The 18,890-nt window shown below is 44.2% G+C and overlaps 4 non-coding genes across 4 annotated transcripts; 2 read left to right on the top strand and 2 right to left on the bottom strand.

Annotated features, from left to right (window-relative positions):
* Positions 1–7,043: 7,043 nt before the first annotated feature.
* Positions 7,044–7,157, top strand: LOC140286179 (U5 spliceosomal RNA). The gene has a single exon (XR_011911058.1). It is a non-coding gene; the product is annotated as a U5 spliceosomal RNA (small nuclear RNA).
* Positions 7,158–7,465: 308 nt separating this feature from the next.
* LOC140286191 (U2 spliceosomal RNA) lies at positions 7,466–7,649 on the top strand. The gene has a single exon (XR_011911068.1). It is a non-coding gene; the product is annotated as a U2 spliceosomal RNA (small nuclear RNA).
* Positions 7,650–12,048: 4,399 nt separating this feature from the next.
* Positions 12,049–12,239, bottom strand: LOC140286185 (U2 spliceosomal RNA). Its single transcript, XR_011911064.1, has one exon. It is a non-coding gene; the product is annotated as a U2 spliceosomal RNA (small nuclear RNA).
* Positions 12,240–12,555: 316 nt separating this feature from the next.
* Positions 12,556–12,669, bottom strand: LOC140286168 (U5 spliceosomal RNA). Its single transcript, XR_011911048.1, has one exon. It is a non-coding gene; the product is annotated as a U5 spliceosomal RNA (small nuclear RNA).
* Between the last annotated feature and the right edge of the window lie 6,221 nt (positions 12,670–18,890).

Below are 18,890 nucleotides of genomic sequence, written 5' to 3' on the forward strand. Positions count from 1 at the left end.
TGTGAGTAATTATGGCTGGACATTCACACCTACTTGCAGCCGAACACAACCTCTCTCGCTTTTGATGATGTATGGACCGGCATTTTTACCTTTTCTAACACATTTTTCAGCAATTATGGTAGGAGATTCACAACTACTCACAGCCGAACAACTCCGTTCCCGCATTTGATGATGTATAGTCGGGCATTCTCACCCTTTCTCATCAGCTTTTTGCAAATTATGATCTGACATTCACACCTACTTGCAGTCGAACAGCTCTGCTCCCGCTTTTGATTATGTTTGGTTGGATATTCGAACCTTTTCTTAACTTCTTTTTACATATTTTGGTTGGACGTTCACACCTTCTTGTAGCCGAACACTTCCACTCCTTCTTTTGATGATGTATGGTTGGGCATTCACACCTTTTTTTTGCCCATCTTTCAGGAATTATGGGTGGACATTCACACCTTGCAGCTGAACACCTCCTATCCCACTTATGATCATGTGCGGTTTGATTTTCGAAAAGTTTCTTTCATGTTTTCTAGCAATTATTGATGGACATGTAGACCTTCTTGCAGCTGAACACCTCCGCTCCCGCTTTTGATCATACATTGTCAGGCATTCGCACCTTGTCTTACCCACTTTTTACAAACTTTAGTCGAACAGTCACACCTTTTTGCAGCCGAACACCACCTCTACCGCTTTTGATGATGTATGGTCCAGCATTCTTACCTTTTCTAACACATTCTTCAGCAATTATGGTCGGACATTCACACCTACTCAGAGCCGAACACCTCCGCTCCCGCATTTGATGGTCTATAGTCGGGCATTCTACAGCGGAAAAGACTCATTCTTATATTTGGTTAGATATTCGAACCTTTTCTTAACTGCTTTTTACAAACTTTGGTCGGACGTTCACAATATCTTGCAGCCGAACACCTCCGCTTCCGCTTTTGATGGTGTATATTCGGGCATACGAACCTTTTCTTACCCGCTTTTTACAAACCAAGGTCGGACTTTCACACCTTCTCTTAGCTGAACAACTCCGCTCCCTCTTTTGATTGTGTACAGTCGGGTAATTTAACCTTTTCTTACCCGCTTTTTACCATCTATGGTCGGACATTCACACCGTCTTACAGCGGAACACCTCCGCTCCCTCTTTTGATGATGTATGGTTAGGCATTCGCACCTTTTCTTACCCATTTTTCAGTAATTATGGGTAGACATTCACACCTTCTTGCAGCTGAACACCTCCTCTCCCGCTTATGATCATGTGCAGTTTGATATTCGAAAATTTTCTTTCATGTTTTCTAGCAATTATTGATGGACATTCAGACCGTCTTGAAACTGAACACCTCCGCTCCCACTTTTGTTGGTGCATAGTCGGGCTTTCGAGCCTTTTCTTCCCCGGTTTTTACAAATTATGGTTGGACATTCAGACCTTCTTGCAGCCGAAAACCTCCACTCCCTCTTTTGATCATACATTGTCGGGCATTCGCACCTTTTCTTACCCGCTTTTTACAAACCATGGTCGGACTTTCACACCTTCTTGTAGCCGAACAACTCCGCTCCCGCTATTGATTGTGTACAGTCGGGTATTTTAACCTTTTCTTACCCGCTTTTTACCAACTATGGTCGGACATTCACACCGTCTTACAGCGGAACACCTCCGCTCCCGCTTTTTATGGTGTATAGTCGGGCATTCGAACCTTTTCTTACCCGCTATTTACAAACTATGGTAGGACATTCAAACCTTCGTGTATCCAAAAACCTCCGCTCTCTCTTTTGATCATACATTGTCGGACATTCGCACCTTTTCTTACCCGCTTTTTACAAACCATGGTCGGACTGTCACACCTTCTTGTAGCCGAACACATCCGCTCCCGCTATTGATTGTGTACAGTCGGGTATTTTAACCTTTTCTTACCCGCTTTTTACCAAGTATGGTCGGACATTCACACCTTCGTACAGCGGAACACCTCCGCTCCCTCTTTTGATGGTGTATGTTCGGGCATTCAAACCTTTTCTTACCCGCTTTTTCCAAACTATGGTCGGCTATTCGGATGCAAGTGGGATATTCACACCCACTTGCATCCGAAAACCTCCGTCCCAAATTTTGTTGATATTTAGTCGGACATTCGCACCTTACCCGCTTTTGGCAAACTATGGCCTTCTTGCAGCCAAACAACTCTGATCTTGCTTTTGATGATGTAAGGTTGGGCATTCAGACCTTGCTTCACCTGCTTTTCACCAAATATAGTCGGACATTCACACCTTCTTGCAGCCGAACACTTCCGCTCCACCTTTTAGTGTTCTATCACACCTTTTTTTTCACCGCATTTTATACATTATGGTTGGAAATTTTCAACCACTTTCATCCGAAGACCTCTCCTCCCGCTTTTGTTAATATATTTGAACTTTAGTTTGACATTCAAACCTTCTTGCAGCTGAACCACCTCCGCTCCCTGTTTTGATCATATATGGTCTGGCAATACTACCTTTTCTTACCCGTTTGTGAGTAATTATGGCTGGACATTCACACCTACTTGCAGCCGAACACAACCTCTCTCGCTTTTGATGATGTATGGACCGGCATTTTTACCTTTTCTAACACATTTTTCCGCAATTATGGTCGGAGATTCACACCTACTCACAGCCGAACAACTCCGTTCCCGCATTTGATGATGTATATTCGGGCATTCTCACCCTTTCTCATCAGCTTTTTGCAAATTATGATCTGACATTCACACCTACTTGCAGTCGAAAAGCTCTGCTCCCGCTTTTGATTATGTTTGGTTGGATATTCGAAACTTTTCTTAACTTCTTTTTACATATTTTGGTTGGACGTTCACACCTTCTTGTAGCCGAACACTTCCACTCCTGCTTTTGATGATGTATGGTTGGGCATTCACACCTTTTTTTTGCCCATCTTTCAGGAATTATGGGTGGACATTCACACCTTGCAGCTGAACACCTCCTATCCCACTTATGATCAGGTGCGGTTTGATTTTCGAAAAGTTTCTTTCATGTTTTCTAGCAATTATTGATGGACATGTAGACCTTCTTGCAGCTGAACACCTCCGCTCCCGCTTTTGATCATACATTGTCAGGCATTCGCACCTTGTCTTACCCACTTTTTACAAACTTTAGTCGAACAGTCACACCTACTTGCAGCCGAACACCACCTCTACCGCTTTTGATGATGTATGGTCCAGCATTCTTACCTTTTCTAACACATTCTTCAGCAATTATGGTCGGATATTCACACCTACTCAGAGCCGAACACCTCCGCTCCCGCATTTGATGGTCTATAGTCGGGCATTCTACAGCGGAAAAGACTCATTCTTATGTTTGGTTAGATATTCGAACCTTTTCTTAACTGCTTTTTACAAACTTTGGTCGGACGTTCACAATATCTTGCAGCCTAACACCTCCGCTTCCGCTTTTGATGGTGTATATTCGGGCATACGAACCTTTTCTTACCCGCTTTTTACAAACCAAGGTCGGACTTTCACACCTTCTCTTAGCTGAACAACTCCGCTCCCTCTTTTGATTGTGTACAGTTGGGTAATTTAACCTTTTCTTACCCGCTTTTTACCATCTATGGTCAGACATTCACACCGTCTTACAGCGGAACACCTCCGCTCCCTCTTTTGATGATGTATGGTTAGGCATTCGCACCTTTTCTTACCCATTTTTCAGTAATTATGGGTAGACATTCACACCTTCTTGCAGCTGAACACCTCCTCTCCTGCTTATGATCATGTGCAGTTTGATATTCGAAAATTTTCTTTCATGTTTTCTAGCAATTATTGATGGACATTCAGACCGTCTTGAAGCTGAACACCTCCGCTCCCCCTTTTGATGGTGTACAGTCGGGCTTTCGAGCCTTTTCTTCCCCGGTTTTTACAAATTATGGTTGGACATTCAGACCTTCTTGCAGCCGAAAACCTCCACTCCCTCTTTTGATCATACATTGTCGGGCATTCGCACCTTTTCTTACCCGCTTTTTACAAACCATGGTCGGACTTTCACACCTTTTAGTAGCCGAACAACTCCGCTCCCGCTATTGATTGTGTACAGTCGGGTATTTTAACCTTTTCTTACCCGCTTTTTACCAACTATTGTTGGACATTCACACCGTCTTACAGCGGAACACCTCCGCTCCCTCTTTTGATGGTGTATGTTCGGGCACTCGAACCTTTTCTTACCGGCTTTTTACAAACTATGGTCAGACATTCAAACCTTCTTGTAGCCGAACACATCCACTCCTGCTTTTGATGATGGGTATTCAAACCTACTTGTTGCCCGCTTTTCATTAATTATGGGTGGACATACACACCTTGTCGCAGCCAAACACCTCCGCTCCCTGTTTTGATCATGTATGATTGGACATTCGCACCTTTTCTCACCCGCTTTTTACTATGGTCGGCCATTCACAGCTTCCTCTCCACCATACTTGTATGGTGGGATATTCACACCCACTTGCATCCGAAGACCTCCGCCCCCACTTTTGTTGATATTTAGTCGGTCATTCGCAGCTTACCCGCTTTTGGCAAACTATGGCCTTCTTGGAGCCAAACACCTCTGATCTCGTTTTTGATGATGTAAGGTTGGGCATTCAGACCTTGCTTCACCTGCTTTTCACCAAATATATTCGAACAGTCACACCTTCTTGCAGCCGAACACTTCCGCTCTACCTTTTAGTGTTCTATGGGGTATTCACACCTTTTTTTTCACTGCATTTTATTGATTATGGTTGGAAATTCTCACCCACTCTTATCCGAAGACCTCTCCTCCTGCTTTGGTTAATATATAGTCGGGCATTCAAACCTTTTCTTACCCGCTTTTTACAAATTATGGTCGAACATTCACACCTACTTGCAGCCGAACACCTCCGCTCCCGCTTTTGATGGTGTATAGTCGGGCTTTCGAGCCTTTTCTTCCCCGGTTTTTACAAATTATGGTTGGACATTCAGACCTTGCAGCCGAAAACCTCCGCTCCCTCTTTTGATCATACATTGTCAGGCATTCGCACCTACTTGCAGCCGAATACTTCCGCTTCACCTTTTAGTGATGTATGGTTGGCATTTGCACCTTTTCTTACCCTTTCTTACCCTACTGATTGCTTAAGATTAAGTTGTTTTTTCTCAAACTACAACATTTTTTTAATTGTTGAAACTTGATTTGAAGTGGATAAATAAGGAAGACAAACAGTTTTAAGTCAGGCTGATAGAAGGAATTAATTTTATAGCAAAATCTGTATTTCGTCATATGTCGAGAGATGCTTATTGCTGAAGAAGTTCTTTCTCATTCTACAAAGTACAACGTTGTTTATTGTTGAAACTTGATTAGACATGAATAAATATGAAGGACAAAGCAGTCTTAACTTGGTTAGAGTTAAGGAATTCGTTTTATAGGAGAATCCGAATTCGTGCATAACTCGTAAAATAGAGCTTATTTTCGGATTCCTGAAGAATGAGTCTGGTTCTTTCTCATAATACAAAGTTTGTTGTTTATTGTTGAAACTTCATCAGAAGTGAAGAAATAAATGAATGCCTATCAACAAATGTGGGATCTAAACTCTAGTGCTTCCTCTAAAATAATTTCCTTTCTCAATTCAGAAATGTGTGTGTGTAAGTCACAACACCCGTGACACCAAAACGGCTTTCTTTTCTCTCTTTTCTCTACACTCTGCACTGTGAGCACACACACCAAATCAGAAAGGCTTTTTTCTCTCTTTTCTACATTATGGACTGTGGGAACACAAAACCGCTCTCTCTTTTTTTTTTTGATTGTGTGCCAGGGCGTTGTCTCACGTATTAGATTATGCTTACGATACGAATGGATTTATCAGTCACATCAGAATCCATACATACTGATCCTCCCGTAATAAAATGGTCGGATCTTATCAAACACACTTTGTTTCTTGTGACAATCAAGTCAGCGAAACAGCGTATACACGTCAAGACACTGAATCAAGTTTGCCACAAGAACTCATAAGTTTGGCAGTATTGCTCTGCTGTCAGCAATCATACACCCATTTTATTTTCGTGAGACATGTGCAAGCACCTGTTCATCTACTGTTCTATCACTATTAATTAGTGATCTATTATCAATAAGGATACTTCTACAACTACTATCAAAGTATGTCCAGACTTCTTATGTTGTCAGTTGCTATATATGAATAAGTGGGTAGCTACTGACAAGCATTAAGCATGTCACACAGCCCAAACATATAACATTTCAGGACACACCACACAGTTAACAACCACAGTGAAGTGTCAAAGCCCAAACATGTAACATTCAACAGGACACTTACACAACACATTCAAATCAAACAGTCAGACAACATACAAGAACATATACCCCAGCCGGCATTGCTCCCTGCCTATTTTCCTACAGCTCACTATGTGTGCGCACACCTTTATTCACAAACTCTTCAACTTATACTCTTTTACCAAAGCTGCTACAGCTCGATTGGCCGAATACCCTTAGATCCTATTTCGGTGAATTTGACATCTGCCTTACATGTAACAGATTAGCGGTTTAGCAGTTTTAATTTAGTTTGAGTGAAGGAATTCATTTTATAGCAAAATCCGAAATCGTGAAGAACTCATGAAAGTAAGCTTATTCTCGGATTCCTGAAACTTTAGATTTGCTCTTTCTTTTACTGCAAAGTACAACGTTGTTTTTTTTTTGTTTAAATCTTTCTAGACATGGTAAATATGAAGGACAAAGCAGTTTTAACATAGTTTGAGTGAAGGAATTCATTTTATAGATAAAATCCCAAGAGTCTGCTGAGAAAAGAGAGTGAATGCGAAGTAGACTTTAACACGGCTCTGGGAGCGAGCCGAGTGTGGGCTAACCGGGAGAATTGCTTGAAAGAAACGCGACACCGAATGAGCGGTCAGAACAAAGCCTCAATACGGTGTTCCCGTGGTGTTTTTGTTGCTGCCTTGTCGATTGCACAGGGGCAAGCGTTTCAACCAAGCAACGCTCACCATGGGGAAGGTGGCTATGGCAACTAGCCTGATGCCCTGCTCCCGCAGTGACGGATAATCGTACTCTGGTTTCTCTTCATAACATACAAGTCTTTCGCCTTTTACTAAAGACTTTCGTGGAGAGCAGCACTAATGAGTTGTTTCTATTTTTGGCAGGCTTTACCTTTGCGGGTGAAGCCCTTTCTGTCTGTGCAAAAGAAATCTTGTTACTGTGCAGAGTGACTTCTCTGAGTAGAGTCGCCTTACTTGTTGCGATTGTGCCGATGTTCGAAGCTGGAGTGCAAAGTTGTTGCTTGAATGGTGCTTGCTGGAGCATGCGGGAGTGCAAAGTTATACCATTTAAAAGGGCTGAAGAGTGCTCAGTGCAGCGGGTGGGCGGAGGTGCAACGTGACACTCTGGCCACCTATGGCCATAAAAAGAACACTGCTACAAGTGCGCATTGTGCCAGCAAGGGCCCTCGGACCTGAAACAGTGGACAGTTATCGCTTCTCGGCCTTTTGGCTAAGATCAAGTGTAGTATCTGTTCTTATCAGTTTAATATGTCCTCTATACGAGGACTACATATTAAATGGATTTTTAAGAATAGGAGTTGAAAAAGAAGCTTGCTCCGTTCACTCCAAGCATCGACCCAGTACTGCAGTGCCGCTGGGAACGGTGCGCTCTTCTCTGCTCTTGTGAAAAAGCAAACAGCGGTGCAGGATGGAAGTTTCAGGGAGCCCAAGATGAAACTTTCTTTTAATCTGCTGAGAAAAGAGAGTGAATGCGAAGTAGACTTTAACACAGCTCTGGGAGCGAGCCAAGTGTGGGCTAACCGGGAGAATTGCTTGAAAGAAACGCGACACCGAATGAGTGGTCAGAACAAAGCCTCAATACGGTGTTCCCGTGGTGTTTGTGGCTGCCTTGTCTTTTGCACAGAGTAAAAGACAAGGCAGCCATCGAATAGGGCCCGATTGTTCCTACTTGGTCAGCCGAGGAGCAAGGGGGGGGAGCAAGCGTCTCAACCAAGCAAATCTCACCAAGTAGGAACAATCGGGCCCTATTCGATGGCTGCAACACCTGAAAGAGATATTGATGCGAGACCCGATCAAAAGCTTTTTCAAAGTCTAAATTTAAGATGACAAGCCGGGTGTTTCTGTCTCTAGCGTAATCAATGATGTCTCGAATCAGTACGAGGCTGTCGGTGAGTTGTCTCTCTGAGATGGCACAAGCCTGGTCTGGGTGAATTACCTCCTCTAAAACAGAGGACATCCGTGTCGTTAAAACCTTGCTAAAAAGTTTACAGTCAAAGTTTAAAAGTGTGATGGGCCTCCAATTCTTTGGGTCAGTCTTATAATTTTTATCAGAAGTGAAGAAATAAATGAATGCCTATCAACAAATGTGGGATCTAAACTCTAGTGCTTCCTCTAAAATAATTTCCTTTCTCAATTTAGAAATGTGTGTGTGTAAGTCACAACACCCGTGACACCAAAACGGCTTTCTTTTCTCTACACTCTGCACTATGAGCACACACACCAAATAAGAAAGGCTTTTTTCTCTCTTTTCTACATTATGGACTGTGGGGACACAAAACCACTCTCTCTTTTTTTTTTTATCGTGTGCCAGGGCGTTGTCTCACGTATTAGATTGTGCTTAAGATACGAATGGGTTTATCAGTCACATCAGAATCCATACATACTGATCCTCCCGTAATAAAATGGTCAGATCTTATCAAACACACTTTGTTTCTTGTGACAATCAAGTCAGCGAAACAGCGTATACACGTCAAGACACTGAATCAAGTTTGCCACAAGAACTCATAAGTTTGGCAGTATTGCTCTGCCGTCAGCAATCATACATCCATTTTATTTTCGTGAGACATGTGCAGGCACCTGTTCATCTACTGTTCTATCACTATGAATTAGTTTATCTATTATCAATAAGGATACTTCTACAACTACTCTATCAAAGTATGTCCGGACTTCTTACGTTGTCAGTTGCTATATATGAATAAGTGGGTAGCTACTGACAAGCATTAAGCATGTCACACAGCCCAAACATATAACATTTCAGGACACACCACACAGTTAACAACCACAGTGAAAGCGTGTCAAAGCCCAAACATGTAACATTCAACAGGACACTTACACAACACATTCAAATCAAACAGTCAGACAACATACAAGAACATATACCCCAGCCGGCATTGCTCCCTGCCTATTTTCCTACAGCTCACTATGTGTGCGCACACCTTTATTCACAAACTCTTCAACTTATACTCTTTTACCGAAGCTGCTACAGCTCGATTGGCCGAATACCGAATAATCCTAATTCGGTGAATTTGACATCTGCCTTACATGTAACAGATTAGCGGTTTAGCAGTTTTAATTTAGTTTGAGTGAAGGAATTCATTTTATAGCAAAATCCGAAATCGTGAAGAACTCATGAAAGTAAGCTTATTCTCGGATTCCTGAAACTTTAGATTTGCTATTTCTTTTACTGCAAAGTACAACGTTGTTTTTTTTGTTTAAATCTTTCAAGACATGGTAAATATGAAGGACAAAGCAGTTTTAACATAGTTTGAGTGAAGGAATTCATTTTATAGATAAAATCCCAAGAGTCTGCTGAGAAAAGAGAGTGAATGCGAAGTAGACTTTAACACGGCTCTGGGAGCGAGCCGAGTGCGGGCTAACCGGGAGAATTGCTTGAAAGAAACGCGATACCAAATGAGCGGTCAGAACAAAGCCTCAATACGGTGTTCCCGTTGTGTTTTTGTTGCTGCCGCTGTTTGCTTTTTTACAAGAGCGCACCTGTTGAGGGGGGGCCTGGGGGGGCCTGGGTGATGGTGGGTCTCAGGCCCGGGCTGCTGCGACTGGTGTGACCAGGTGGTTTGTTTGTTTGTTTTTTGTTGTTGTTTGTTTGTTTTTTGTAGAGGTCCTCCGGAGTGGGGTTGGGTTGAGTGGGGTGGGGTGGGGCGGGATGGGTACCTTCTGGGGGTACAGTAGCTCCCAGAATATGGTCGCTGCAGGCCCCGAGCCTGGTGGACATCAGGCCCTCCTGTCCTGTGTTGGCTCCCTTTTAAAAAGTACAGAACTTAGAACAGGTCTAGTCCCTGGCTTTCGGCAGAACTGTCTTCTTTACTTTTTTTTTTTTTCCCCTTATCGTGTTCAGCATTATGGCAGCAGAATTGTAGTCTGAATACCTTTGATGCCAAACAGATTTGCTTTGCCAAGGGAAGTTTTATAAATGTAAAGCTCCCCTTGATGCCCATTTATTTATTTCTGTTTACAATATATGACATGTAATAGAACTGAACCGGACCGGGGGACAAGGAAAGAAGAAGAGGAAAGAAGAGAAAAACAGAACATGCATCGCATACAACACAGCTTTGGATATAGATGACCTGAGACGACATGATAATACTGCTTAGCGACCATGCTACTGGACTAATGAATGTGGTTGTGTGTGTGTGAGAACATGCAACACCCATGGCACAGGACCTACATGATAACCGTGCTTAGTTATGAGTGTATAAGCGTACAGGGCCACAATCCACAGCCCCCCCAAGCAATCAGAAGCAGGCAGAGAGGGCCACAAGACCCAGGCCACCAGCAGCCCCCACGGAGCACAGAACCCAGGAAGCCCACCGCAGGGGCAACCACGCATCCACCCAGAAGACTGCAGAGGAAGCCCCCGGAAAGAGCCCCCATAAGCATAGGGCAGAGGCCCTCCGGGACTCAGGGGCAACAGCCCACCGACGTCGCCAGGCCCCAGCCACCCAGACATGGGCCGTGCACTGGATCCGGGCCCCAGGAGCCCGAGCGCCCCCAAACCCCCCGGCAGAGGCCCCACCCAATACCCAGGAGGGCCAAGCGCCCCAGACAGCCACACAGTGGGTCAGCGCCTGCCCCAGCACCCCTGGCCAAGTGCCCTGGGAGTCAAGACGTGCCCACAGGTGGGTGAAGTCGCGAGCAGCGGAGAGAGGCCACGACGCCCCCCCCCCATCGGGAGAAGTACAGGCAGGCCAGGCGACAGCAAGTCCAAGATCCAGGCCCAATCATTACCACACACACTTTCATGTCCCATACATCCACACGTCCTCCCTCCCTCGACTCCGCTGGGGTGTAGTGCAGCGGGCACACCAGGGGGCCAGCAGCCCCCCAGCCACCACAGACCCCAAACCAGCAGAACAATTAATTAATCCTCCTGTAAAATTGAGGGGCAGCCAAACTTGTAGAACTGGGAGCGTGGCCCTCTGGGCAGCCTACATACCCAAAGAGCCCCGCCCACCAGATGCCACTCAGTGTAACCACCCCCCAAGACCTAATGTGTGTGTGTGAGTGTGTTTGATAAGTAGTAATGTCTAAGGTGTAATTAAAACAGGGGTGGGAACTGCAGAGTGCAACTACTGCAGAGTCCACTACACCCCACCGAACACACACGCCCCCAAAACCCTTCATGTGTGAGTGTGTGCTGTGTACAGGAGCCAGAAGGGAGAGGGGTATGGGGATATACACTGGGGGCAGCCAGGGACTGGCTGCAATAGGCATCCCCGCTACCAGGGAGCCAACACAGGACAGGAGGGCCTGATGTCCACCAGGCTCGGGGCCTGCAGCGACCATATTCTGGGAGCTACTGTACCCCCAGAAGGTACCCATCCCGCCCCACCCCACTCAACCCAACCCCACTCCGGAGGACCTCTACAAAAAACAAACAAACAACAACAAAAAACAAACAAACAAACCACCCGGTCACACCAGTCGCAGCAGCCCGGGCCTGAGACCCACCATCACCCAGGCCCCCCCAGGCCCCCCCCCCCAACAGGTGCGCTCTTGTGAAAAAGCAAACAGCGGCAGCAACAAAAACACAACGGGAACACCGTATTGAGGCTTTGTTCTGACCGCTCATTTGGTATGGCGTTTCTTTCAAGCAATTCTCCCGGTTAGCCCGCACTCGGCTTGCTCCCAGAGCCATGTCAAAGTCTACTTCGCATTCACTCTCTTTTCTCAGCAGACTAAAAGAAAGTTTCATCTTGGGCTCCCTGAAACTTGCATCCTGCACCGCTGTTTGCTTTTTCACAAGAGTAGAGAAGAGCGCACCGTTCCCAGCGGCACTGCAGTACGGGGTCAATGCTTGGAGTGAACGGAGCAAGCTACTTTTTCAACTCCTATTGCTAAAAATCCATTTAATATGTAGTCCTCGTATAGAGGACATATCAGATATTAAACTGATAAGAACAGATACTACACTTGATCTTAGCCAAAAGGCAGAGAAGCGACAACTGTCCACTGGTTCACGTCCGAGGGCCCTTGCTGGCACAATGCGCACTTGTCCGCTAACACCCCTGTTCTTTTTATGGCCATAGGTGGCCAGAGTGTCACTTTGCACCTCCGCCCACCTGCTGCACTGAGCACTCTTCAGCCCTTTTAAATGGTATAACTTTGCACTCCCGCACGCTCCAGCAAGCACCATTCAAGCAACAACTTTGCACTCCAGCTTCGAACATTGGCACAGTCGCAACAAGTAAGGCGACTCTACTCAGAGAAGTCACTCTGCACAGTAACAAGATTTCTTTTGCACAGACAGAAAGGGCTTCACCCGCAAAGGTAAAGCCTGCCAAAAATAGAAACAACTCATTAGTGCTGCTCTCCACAGAAGTCTTTAGTAAAAGGCGAAAGACTTGTACGTTATGAAGAGAAACCAGAGTACGATTATCCGTCACTGCGGGAGCAGGGCATCAGGCTAGTTGGCATAGCCACCTTCCCCATGGTGAGCTTTGCTTGGTTGAGACGCTTGCTCCCCCCCCTTGCTCCTCGGCTGACCAAGTAGGAACAATCGGGCCCTATTCGATGGCTGCCTTGTCTTTTACTCTGTGCAAAAGACAAGGCAGCCACAAACACCACGGGAACACCGTATTGAGGCTTTGTTCTGACCACTCATTCGGTGTCGCGTTTCTTTCAAGCAATTCTCCCGGTTAGCCCACACTCGGCTCGCTCCCAGAGCCGTGTTAAAGTCTACTTCGCATTCACTCTCTTTTCTCAGCAGACTCTTGGGATTTTATCTATAAAATGAATTCCTTCACTCAAACTATGTTAAAACTGCTTTGTCCTTCATATTTACCATGTCTAGAAAGATTTAAACAAAAAAAAAAACAACGTTGTACTTTGCAGTAAAAGAAAGAGCAAATCTAAAGTTTCAGGAATCCGAGAATAAGCTTACTTTCATGAGTTCTTCACGATTTCGGATTTTGCTATAAAATGAATTCCTTCACTCAAACTAAATTAAAACTGCTAAACCGCTAATCTGATACATGTAAGGCAGATGTCAAATTCACCGAAATAGGATCTAAGGGTATTCGGCCAATCGAGCTGTAGCAGCTTTGGTAAAAGAGTATAAATTGAAGAGTTTGTGAATAAAGGTGTGCGCACACATAGTGAGCTGTAGGAAAATAGGCAGGGAGCAATGCCGGCTGGGGTATATGTTCTTGTATGGTAAATGGTAAATGGACTTGTACTTGTATAGCGCTTTTCTAGTCTAGCTGACCACTCAAAGCGCTTCACTACATGCCGCATTCACCCCACTCACACACATTCATACAGCACGTCTTAGGATATAACTACGTGCTTTCTAAGCATTCACACACATTCATACCCCCAATGATACACTGGGGGAGCAACGTGGGGTTCAGTGTCTTGCCCAAGGACGCTTCGACATGTATCCTGGGGAAGCCAGAGTCGAACCACCGACCTTCCGATTGGTGGGTGACTGCTCTTCCTCCTGAGCCGCCCCTTGTATGTTGTCTGACTGTTTGATTTGAATGTGTTGTGTAAGTGTCCTGTTGAATGTTACATGTTTGGGCTTTGACACGCTTCACTGTTGTTGTTAACTGTGTGGTGTGTCCTGAAATGTTATATGTTTGGGCTGTGTGACATGCTTAATGCTTGTCAGTAGCTACCCACTTATTCATATATAGCAACTGACAACATAAGAAGTCTGGACATACTTTGATAGTAGTTGTAGAAGTATCCTTATTGATAATAGATAAAGTAATTCATAGTGATAGAACAGTAGATGAACAGGTGCCTTCACATGTCTCACGAAAATAAAATGGGTGTATGATTGCTGACGGCAGAGCAATACTGCCAAACTTATGAGTTCTTGTGGCAAACTTGATTCAGTGTCTTGACGTGTATACGCTGTTTCGCTGACTTGATTGTCACAAGAAACAAAGTGTGTTTGATAAGATCCGACCATTTTATTACGGGAGGATCAGTATGTATGGATTCTGATGTGACTGATAAACCCATTCGTATCTTAAGCATAATCTAATACATGAGACAACGCCCTGGCACACAATCAAAAAAAAAAAGAGAGAGCGGTTTTGTGTCCCCACAGTCCATAATGTAGAAAAGAGAGAAAAAAGCCTTTCTGATTTGGTGTGTGTGCTCACAGTGCAGAGTGTAGAGAAAAGAGAGAAAAGAAAGCCGTTTTGGTGTCACGGGTGTTGTGACTTACACACACACATTTCTGAATTGAGAAAGGAAATTATTTTAGAGGAAGCACTAGAGTTTAGATCCCACATTTGTTGATAGGCATTCATTTATTTCTTCACTTCTGATGAAGTTTCAACAATAAACAACAAACTTTGTATTATGAGAAAGAACCAGACTCATTCTTCAGGAATCCGAAAATAAGCTCTATTTTACGAGTTATGCACGAATTCGGATTCTCCTATAAAACGAATTCCTTAACTCTAACCAAGTTAAGACTGCTTTGTCCTTCATATTTATTCATGTCTAATCAAGTTTCAACGATAAACAACGTTGTACTTTGTAGAATGAGAAAGAACTTCTTCAGCAATAAGCATCTCTCGGCATATGACGAAATACAGATTTTGCTATAAAATTAATTCCTTCTATCAGCCTGACTTAAAACTGTTTGTCCTCCTTATTTATCCACTTCAAATCAAGTTTCAAAAATTAAAAAAATTTTGTAGTTTGAGAAAAAACAACTTAATCTTAAGCAATCAGTAGGGTAAGAAAGGGTAAGAAAAGGTGCAAATGCCAACCATACATCACTAAAAGGTGGAGCGGAAGTATTCGGCTGCAAGTAGGTGCGAATGCCTGACAATGTATGATCAAAAGAGGGAGCGGAGGTTTTCGGCTGCAAGGTCTGAATGTCCAACCATAATTTGTAAAAACCGGGGAAGAAAAGGCTCGAAAGCCCGACTATACACCATCAAAAGCGGGAGCGGAGGTGTTCGGCTGCAAGTAGGTGTGAATGTTCGACCATAATTTGTAAAAAGCGGGTAAGAAAAGGTTCAAATGCCCGACTATATATTAACCAAAGCAGGAGGAGAGGTCTTCGGATAAGAGTGGGTGAGAATTTACAACCATAATCTATAAAATACAGTGAAAAAAAAGGTGTGAATACCCCAGAGAACACTAAAAGGTAGAGCGGAAGTGTTCGGCTGCAAGAAGGTGTGAATATCTGACCATAGTTTGTAAAAAGCGGGTAAGAAAAGGTTCGAATGCCCGAACATACACCATCAAAGGAGGGAGCGGAGGTGTTCCGCTGTAAGAAGGTGTGAATGTCCGACCATAGTTGGCAAAAAGCAGGTAAGAAAAGGTTAAAGTACCCGATTGTACACAATCAATAGCGGCAGCAGAGTTGTTCCGCTACTAAAAGGTGTGAAAGTCCGACCATGAATTGTAAAAATCGGGTAAGTAAAGGTGCGAATGCCCGACAATGTATGATCAAAAGAGGGAGCGGAGGTTTTCGGCTGAAAGAAGGTCTGAATGTCCATCCATAATTTGTAAAAATCGGGGAAGAAAAGGCTCGAAAGCCCGACTATACACCATCAACAGCTGGAGCGGAGGTGTTCAGCTGCAAGAAGGTCTGAATGTCCATCAATAATTGCTAGAAAACATGGAAGAGAATTTTCGAATATCAAACCGCACATGGTCATAAGCGGGAGAGGAGGTGTTAAAATGCAAAAAGGTGTGAATGTCCACCCATAATTACTGCAAAATGGGTAAGAAAAGGTACGAATGCCCAACCATACATCATCAAAAGCAGGAGTGGATGTGTTCGGCTACAAGAAGGTGTGAACGTCCAACCAAAGTTTGTAAAAAGCAGTTAAGAAAAGGTTCGAATATCCAACCATACATAATCAAAAGCGGGAGCAGAGCTGTTCGACTGCAAGTAGGTGTGAATGTCAGATCATAATTTGCAAAAAGCTGATGAGAAAGGGTGAGAATGCCCGACTATACACCATCAAATGCGGTAGCGGAGTTGTTCGGCTGTGAGTAGGTGTGAATCTCCAACCATAATTGCTGAAAAATGTGTTAGAAAAGGTAAAAATGCCGGTCCATACATCATCAAAAGCGAGAGAGGTTGTGTTCGGCTGCAAGTAGGTGTGAATGTCCAGCCATAATTACTCACAAACGGGTAAGAAAAGGTAGTATTGCCAGACCATATATGATCAAAACAGGGAGCGGAGGTGGTTCAGCTGCAAGAAGGTTTGAATGTCCGACTAAAGTTCAAATATATTAACAAAAGCGGGAGGAGAGGTCTTCGGATGAGAGTGGTTGAAAATTTCCAACCATAATGTATAAAATGCGGTGAAAAAAAGGTGTGATAGAACACTAAAAGGTGGAGCGGAAGTGTTCGGCTGCAAGAAGGTGTGAATGTCCGACTATATTTGGTGAAAAGCAGGTGAAGCAAGGTCTGAATGCCCAACCTTACATCATCAAAAGCGAGATCAGAGGTGTTTGGCTGCAAGAAGGCCATAGTTTGCAAAAAGCGGGTAAGGTGCGAATGTCCGACTAAATATCAACAAAATTTGGGGCGGAGGTCTTCGGATGCAAGTGGGTGTGAATGTCCGACTATATTTGGTGAAAAGCAGGTGAAGCACGGTCTGAATGCCCAACCTTACATCATCAAAAGCGAGATCAGAGGTGTTTGGCTGCAAGAAGGCCATAGTTTGCCAAAAGCGGGTAAGGTGCGAATGACCGACTAAATATCAACAAAAGTGGGGGCGGAGGTCTTCGGATGCAGGTGGGTGTGAATATCCCACCATACAAGTATGGTGGAGAGGAAGCTGTGAATGGCCAACCATAGTAAAAGGCGGGTGAGAGAAGTTCGAATGTCAAACCATACATAATCAAAACAGGGAGCAGAGGTGTTCTGCTGTAAGAAGGTGTGAATGTCCAACCATAGTTGGTAAAAAGCGGGTAAGAAAAGGTTAAAATACCCGACTGTACACAATCAATAGCGGGAGCGGAGTTGTTCGGCTACTAAAAGGTGTGAAAGTCCGACCATGGTTTGTAAAAAGCGGGTAAGAAAAGGTGCGAATGCCCGACAATGTATGATCAAAAGAGGGAGTTGAGGTTTTCGGCTGCAAGAAGGTGTGAATGTCCGACTATATTTGGTGAAAAGCAGGTGAAGCAAGGTCTGAATGCCCAACCTTACATCATCAAAAGCGAGATCAGAGGTGTTTGGCTGCAAGAAGGCCATAGTTTGCCAAAAGCGGGTAAGGTGCGAATGACCGACTAAATATCAACAAAAGTGGGGGTGGAGGTCTTCGGATGCAAGTGGGTGTGAATATCCCACCATACAAGTATGGTGGAGAGGAAGCTGTGAATGGCCGACCATAGTAAAAGGCGGGTGAGAGAAGGTGCGAATGTCAAACCATACATAATCAAAACAGGGAGCGGAGGTGTTCTGCTGTAAGAAGGTGTGAATGTCTAACCATAGTTGGTAAAAAGCGGGTAAGAAAAGGTTAAAATACCCGACTGTACACAATCAATAGCGGGAGCGGAGTTGTTCGGCTACTAAAAGGTGTGAAAGTCCGACCATGGTTTGTAAAAAGCGGGTAAGAAAAGGTGCGAATGCCCGACAATGTATAATCAAAAGAGGGAGTGGAGGTTTTCGGCTGCAAGAAGGTCTGAATGTCCAACCATAATTTGTAAAAACCGGGGAAGAAAAGGCTCGAAAGCCCGACTATACACCATCAAAAGTGGGAGCGGAGGTGTTCAGCTGCAAGACGGTCTGAATGTCCATCAATAATTGCTAGAAAACATGAAAGAAAATTTTCGAATATCAAACTGCACATGATCATAAGCGGGAGAAGAGGTGTTCAGCTGCAAGAAGGTGTGAATGTCTACCCATAATTACTGAAAAATGGGTAAGAAAAGGTGCGAATGCCTAACCATACATCATCAAAAGAGGGAGCGGAGGTGTTCCGCTGTAAGACGGTGTGAATGTCCGACCATAGATGGTAAAAAGCGGGTAAGAAAAGGTTAAATTACCCGACTGTACACAATCAAAAGAGGGAGCGGAGTTGTTCAGCTAAGAGAAGGTGTGAAAGTCCGACCTTGGTTTGTAAAAAGCGGGTAAGAAAAGGTTCGTATGCCCGAATATACACCATCAAAAGCGGAAGCGGAGGTGTTCGGCTGCAAGATATTGTGAACGTCCGACCAAAGTTTGTAAAAAGCAGTTAAGAAAAGGTTCGAATATCTAACCAAACATAATCAAAAGCGGAAGCAGAGCTGTTCGACTGGAAGTAAATGTGAATGTCAGATCATAATTTGCAAAAAGCTGATGAGAAAGGGTGAGAATGCCCGACTATACACCATCAAATGCGGTAGCGGAGTTGTTCGGCTGTGAGTAGGTGTGAATCTCCAACCATAATTGCTGAAAAATGTGTTAGAAAAGGTAAAAATGCCGGTCCATACATAATCAAAATCGGGAGAGGTGGTGTTCAGCTGCAAGAAGGTCTAAATGTCCATCAATAATTGCTAGAAAACATGAAAGAAAATTTTCGAAAATCAAACCACACATGAACATAAGTGGGAGAGGAGGTGTTCAGCTGCAAGAAGGTGTGAATGTCCACCCATAATACCTGAAAAATGGGTAAAAAAAAGGTG

The sequence above is a fragment of the Leuresthes tenuis genome, unplaced genomic scaffold, assembly GCF_036924035.1.
Source record: "Leuresthes tenuis unplaced genomic scaffold, fLeuTen1.0.hap1 SCAF_75, whole genome shotgun sequence".
NCBI classification, from domain to species: Eukaryota; Metazoa; Chordata; class Actinopteri; order Atheriniformes; family Atherinopsidae; genus Leuresthes; species Leuresthes tenuis.